Raw genomic sequence first — 7,009 nt, forward strand, 5'->3', positions numbered from 1 at the left:
AACCATGGCCATCAGCCCAAATCCAGCCTTCTACCTGGTTTCGTAAATAAATTTTGATTGGAGTACTACCATGCTCATTTATTTACATGTTGTCTGTAGCTCTTCTTTTTGCTAGTAGCACACTGTAGGAACACTGAGTAGTTAGGACAGAAATTATATGACCCACAAAGCCTAAGATATTTACTATCTCATTCTTTGTTTGTTTGAGTAATCTCTACACCCAACATGGGGCTTGAACTCATGACCCCAAGATCAAGAGTTGATACTGAACTGACTGAGCCAGGCAGGTGCCCCTACTATCTCCTTCTTTACATAAAAAGTTTGCCAACTCTAGTCTAAAGATAAATTTCTTACATCTGTATTGGCAGTCTAGAGCATTCCAAATTAGTCACATGATTATATACAGTTCTGCTTTTAAAGACCTATGTTTTCTGAATGTGCCTTCTCATATAGGCTTGTCTCAAAAGCATGATTTAGAAAATATGTTCTTTTCAATAAATGGTAATGGGTGAATAGGATATTAATATGAAAAAAAGATATTGGACCATATCTCACACCATACTAAGAAATCCATTCTGAATGTTGTATAGACTTTAAATACGAAAGAGAAAACAAAGCTTTTAAAGGAAAAATAGAATATCTTTATGACTTTGGGGGAAGCAAAAATTTCTTGAACACAAAAAAATAATTAACCTTAAAGAAAAAAAAATCAGTTGGGCTACATTTAACTTAAGAAGCTCTTTGCTAAAGACACATTAAGAAAATGAATAGGCAGGGACACCTGGGTGGCTCAGTCAGTTAAGCATCTGCCTTTCGGGTAAGTGTCAGCCTTTGGCTCAGGTCATGATCCCAGGGTCCTGGGATCTAGTCCCACATTGGGCTCCTTGCTCAGCAGGGAGCCTGTTTCTCCCTCTGCCTGCTCTGCCTGCCACTCTCCCTACTTATGCACTCTCTCTCTCTGACAAATAAATAAATAAAATCTTGAAAAAGAAAAAAATGAATAGGCAGACTACAGAGTAGAAGAAGGTATTTGTAATACATGTATCTGATTCATATCCAAAATATGTAAAGAATTCTTCCAAATCAGTATACAAAAGACAAACATTAGAAAAATGGGCATAAGACCTGAGTAGATATCTCCAAAAGGGGATTTTTTTTTTAGTTGATGAACCTGTGAAAAAGGTATTTGACGATAGTGCTCATCATGGAAATGGAAAATGTAAGTGGAAGGCAGTATCACTACATGCCTACTAGAATGACTAAAATGTAAATGACAGATAATAACAAGAGTTGACAAGGATATGGAGCATCTGGAGCTTTCATATGTTGCTGATAGGAATGCAAATTGGTCCAACTTTGGAATCCTGTTTGGCTGTATTTACTAAAGCTGGACATAAGCATATTCTGTGACCCAGCATTTGCCTTCTGAGTTATGGAACTATGTTTACCAAAGACGTACAAAAATGGTCAGTAATATATTAGCCCAAACTGGAAACAAATTATTAGAGTATTACTAAGGCTCTGTATTTTGATTGAAGTGGGAATTGCAGAGGGTTCACTTTGTGAAAATTCACTGAGCTTACACACTTATAATTTGTGTGCCTTTCTTTATATATGTATATTATGCCAACAGTGAAGATTTTGATTTAAAAAGAAAGTTCAAAAAAAAAAGTGCAGTTTACATTAGATTGTTAGCTCCTGTCTGTGATCTTGGCATGGTGACTTGAACACAACACATATTTGAAAAATAAAAAAACATTTTTGGGACTTATAATGGTATAAATTAAACTAGTAAGTGAAGTTCACAATTCTGTTATATTTTAAGATTCAAAAATTATCAGTTACCTTTTAATTACATCTGGCACTAGGAAGCTCCCTAATAGCAGTTTATATATAAGCCCACATTTGTTGCTTATTGTGAATATACCTCGATTCTGACTGTTTACACTAAAAATAAAGTCTGGCCATTTTTTCCAGGAACTGTAGCACTTTATTACTTCCCTCCACAATACTGAACAAGTAAGACTAAAAATACTGTTTATTGAGATGGGTCATTAACTCTTGTCCTTGGAGCCTGGGCTGCTAAAACATCATTTGCCAAAACATCATGTGGCTTGATATACAATGCAGGAAAAGAAAAGTTGTGGGTTGCCACAGTAACTGTAATGTAGGTATCTATTTGAATAAGGTTTTGATTATGTCTGCTTATGATCACTCTAATTCCTCTATATTTTATATCAATATGGCTGAGTAATGGTTGATACAGGAAATACTTAGAAGTATTGAATTTCTCTAAGTGAAATAATGCTCTGCTCATACACTTGCATTTAATTATGTCATTTGTTTTAGGAATAACCCTATTTTAAAAATACTTTTTACTTGTTTCTCAGAAAATATTTCCAAGCAGGCAGCACATAACAGCTAATTCCATCTGCAACAACACATTTAGCTTAATGTGCTTTTGTGGCACCTTGATAGAATATCCTATTATAGATGTAGAAAATGAGGTAGAATGACAGAAGGTAATAAATTATTTAAGATCACAAAGCAAATCAGGCCAGAACTATTACTGGGATTTTGCTCAGGATGAGCCATTTGTCAAGTGGTATTTTTGTGAAGCATGTGCTATGGCCGAATTACTAGGGCACAGTTCTACATTATTGGTGCCTATGTATATTTGACTCTCATCTCCCAAGTTAAACACACTTGTTTGTGTATCTCCAAGGCCAAAATGTTTCCAAGAGTATCTCACCTGAGACTAAATGTCTGCTCATTCATTCTATCACCCTGTGTATTGCTTAGGGTTTTCCAGAGAAAAAGAACCAATATATATAAATATTTATATTTATTATAAGAATTGTTTCACACTGTTATGGAGGCCAACCACCATCTGCCATCTCCAAACTGGAGAATCAGAAAGGCCACCAGTGGAATTCAGCCCAATCCAAAGACCTGGGAAGAGGGGTTGGGGTTGGGGAGCCCAGTGGAGTCAGTTCCGATCTGAGTCTGAAATCCCAAGGACCAGCAGTACCACTGTCTGAGGACAGGTGAAGGTGGATGACTCGAATCAAACAGAAAGAATAAATTTGCCCATCCTCAATTTTTTTGGTCTGTTCAGGCCCTCAATAGATTAGATGATGCCTAACCACATTGGTAAGGGAGATCTTTTCTAGTCTACTGTTTAAATCCTAATCTTCCAGAGACATCCTTACAGATACATCCAGAAATAATGTTTTACAAGCTGAGATTTACTAGCTCTCCAGAAATAATGCTTTACCAACATCCTTTAGCCTAGTGAAGTTGACGCATAAAATTAACCATCGGGCGCCTGGGTGGCTCAGTTGGCTAAGCGACTGCCTTCAGCTCAGGTCATGATCCTGGAGTCCCAGGATTGAGTCCCACGTCGGGCTCCCTGCTCAACAGGGAGTCTGCTTCTCCCTCTGACCCTCCCCCGTCTCATGTGCTCTCTCTCTCTCTCATTCTCTCTCTTTCAAATAAATAAATAAATAAATCTTTAAAAAAAATTAACCATCACACCCAGCTAAATCAATATTTATTTAACACCCTCCACTAAGCAAACCATAGCACTAGATAGTAGCCAAAATACAAAAGAAATTTGACTCCACCCTCAGAGTTTAAAATGTAATAGTATTCTCCTGTGTGAGCACACTATCATTGAGAAAAAAAAAGAGGGGGGGAATAAAGCAAGCCACCCCAGAATACCCACTCTGTCTTTCCAGAGGATGGAGTAGAGCTCTCATGGACTTCTTTTATTACAGAATGGAGAATCTTTTTTTTTTAATTAATTTTATTATGTTATGTTAGTCACCATACATTACATCGTTAGTTTTTGATGTAGTGTTCCATGATTCATTGTTTGTGTATAATACCCAGTGCTCCATGCAATATGTGCCCTCCTTAATAACCCATCACTGGGCACCCATCCCCCCACCCCCCTCCCCTCTAAAACCTTCAATTTGTTTCTCAGAGTCCATAGTCTCTCATGCATGGTTCATCTCCCCCTGTGAATCCCCCCCTTCGTTTTCCCCTTCCTACTATCTTCTTCTTTTTTTTTTTTTTAACATATAATGTATTATTTGTTTCAGAGGTACAGGTCTATGATTCATCAGTCTTACACAATTCACAGTGCTCACCATAGCACATACCCTCCCCAATGTCCATCACCCAGCCCCCCCATCCCTCCCAGCACCCCACCACTCCAGCAACCTTCAGTTTGTTTCCTGAGATTAAGAGTCTCTTATGGTTTGTCTCCCTCTCTGGTTTCATCTTGTTTCATTTTTCCCTCCCTTCCCCTATGATCCTCTGTCTTGTTTCTCAAATTCCCCATATTAGTGAAATCATATGATACTTGTCTTTCTCTGATTGACTTATTTAGCTTAGCATAATACCCTCTAGTTCCATCCACATTGTTGCAAATGGCAAGATTTCGTTTCTTTGATGGCTGCATAATATCCCATTGTATATATACACCACATCTTCTTTATCCATTCATCTGTTGATGAACATCTTGGCTCTTTCCATAGTTTGGCTATTGTGGACATTGCTGCTATAAACATTGGGGTGCATGTGCCCCTTCGGATCACTACATTTGTATCCTCGGGGTAAAAACCCAATAGTGCAATTGCTGGGTCATAGGGTAGCTCTATTTTCAACTTTCTGAGGAACCTCCATACTGTTTTCCAGAGTGGCTGCACCAGCTTGCATTCTCACCAACAGTGTAGGAGGGTTCCCCTTTCTCCGCATCCTCACCAACATCTGTCATTTCCTGACTTGTTAATTTTAGCCATTCTGACTGGTGTGAGGTGGTATCTCATTAAGGTTTTGATTTGTATTTCCCTGATGTGGAATGATGTTGAACACCTTTTCATGTATCTGTTGGCCATTTTGGTGTCTCCTTTGCAGAAATATCTGTTCATGTCTTCTGCCCATTTCTTGATTGGATTATTTGTTCTTTGGGTGTTGAGTTTGATAAGTTCTTTATAGATTTTGGATACTAGCCCTTTATCTGATAATGTCATTTGCAAATTATCTTCTCCCATTCTCTGGTTGTCTTTTGGTTTTGTGGACTGTTTCCTTTGCTGTGCAAAATCTTTTTATCTTGATGAAGTCCCAATAGTTCATTTTTGCCCTTGCTTCCCTTGCCTTTGGCAATGTGTCTAGGAGGAAGTTGCTGCAGCTGAGGTCGAAGAGGTTGCTGCCTGTGTTCTCCTCTAGGATTTTGATGGATTCCTGTCTCACATTTAGGTCTTTCATCCATTTTGAGTCTATTTTTGTGTGTGGTGTAAGAAAATGGTCCAGTTTCACAGAATGGAGAATCTTTATGCCTAACAGAATATATTCTGATTTGTTTCATTTTTCCTCCTCTACAATTTCTAAAGAGGAAAATGGTTCTGCTAACTTACACAAATAATGTTTTCTTTCACACCTTTTTTCTCTATTTGCAGCCCTCTTTTTTCATACTTCCCATGAGCTCTTTTCCATAGGTGAATTGTGTAAATTTAATATTTTATTAATTGTTAAATATTGGTACTGAAAAGAACATGGCAAGTTATCATTGATTCATATGTATACATAAAGTTAGAAATCATTTAAATAACTAAACTCTACCTGAAGAACATTCACAATAAACACTGTGTAAAGTTATAATTTTAGTGATAAGGAAATTAGCAATATGAATAATATATCACTCCCCAAACCTTTCAGACAGCTCTGATTTATCATTACATAATGCTCACATGGATGAATGCTCCCAGAAATTGTTTGCTTTCAAAGGAAGAGTACCTAAGGTTTTCTACTTTAATATCTCTGTGAAGACCATAAAGTTCTGCTCAGTTTTCTTTTTATTAATTCTTTTTTTTTTTAAGATTTTATTTATTTATGAGAGAGCGGGGGCTGGGGAGGAACAGAGGGAGAGGGACAAGCTGACTCCATGCCAAGCATGGAACCCAACACAGTGAGGCTCCATCCCAGGACCCCAACCCCAAGATCACCAACCAAGGCAAAACCAAGGGTTGAACGCTTAACCAACTGAGCCACCCAGGCACCCCTTATTCTTTTTTTTTTTATTCTTTTTTAGAAAAGATTTATCCATTTTTTACAAAGAGAAAGTGAGCAAGGGTGAGTGGGGGCAGAGGGAGAGAGAGAATCTCAAGCAGACTCCCCACTAAGCATGGAGCCTGACCCAGGGCTTGATCTCACGACCCATAAGCTCAGCTGAAACCAAGAGTCTGACACCCAACCGAGCCACCCAGGCACCCCTCATTTTTCAATATTGGGATAGAATCTCATAATTCAAAGATAAAACAGATTTTTCACAAACACACACAAATACAATAAAAAGTGCTTAGCCAGCCAAAAGTCCTGAGATGGAGTATTCCAGAGTAGGCAAGAAAACAAGCTTTGCCATTAGTTTTGTGTGAAGGTTCAGGTTATCTAACCTCTCCTGTGTCTCAGTTTCCTCATCTGTAAAGGGAAAATAATAGTCCCTTCTTGAGAAGAATTAATAAATTTTTTAAAGCTTTTTTTAAAGATTTTTTTTATTTATTTATTTTGAGAGAGTGAGAATGAAAGAGAGAGAGAGAGTACATGAGAGGGGAGAGGGTTAGAGGGAGAAGCAGGCTCCTCGCTGAGCAGGGAGCCCGATGCGGGACTCGATCCCGGGACTCCAGGATCATGACCTGAGCCGAAGGCAGTTGCTTAACCAACTGAGCTACCCAGGCACCCAAGAATTAATAAATTTTAACTACTTCGAACAGAGTGTGGCACATGTAAATTCTTAATATGTCACCTATTATTTGCATTGTTTGATAATGACACTGAATCAAAAGAAACCAGAGCTATTGCTAAATGAAACATAAAAAAAATGAACGGAAATGACCCACACATCACTGAACTTGCCTTTGCGTTTCTACTGTGTGTTTATCACAGATGAATCCCCTCCAATCCTATTTTGGCCAGAGATGACACACTATATGCTTCTTGTCCATTG

This window comes from Eumetopias jubatus, unplaced genomic scaffold (assembly GCF_037043125.1).
Source record: "Eumetopias jubatus isolate StellerSeaLion01/CBP00866 unplaced genomic scaffold, mEumJub1_p1.0 scaffold_5, whole genome shotgun sequence".
Lineage (NCBI taxonomy): Eukaryota > Metazoa > Chordata > Mammalia > Carnivora > Otariidae > Eumetopias > Eumetopias jubatus.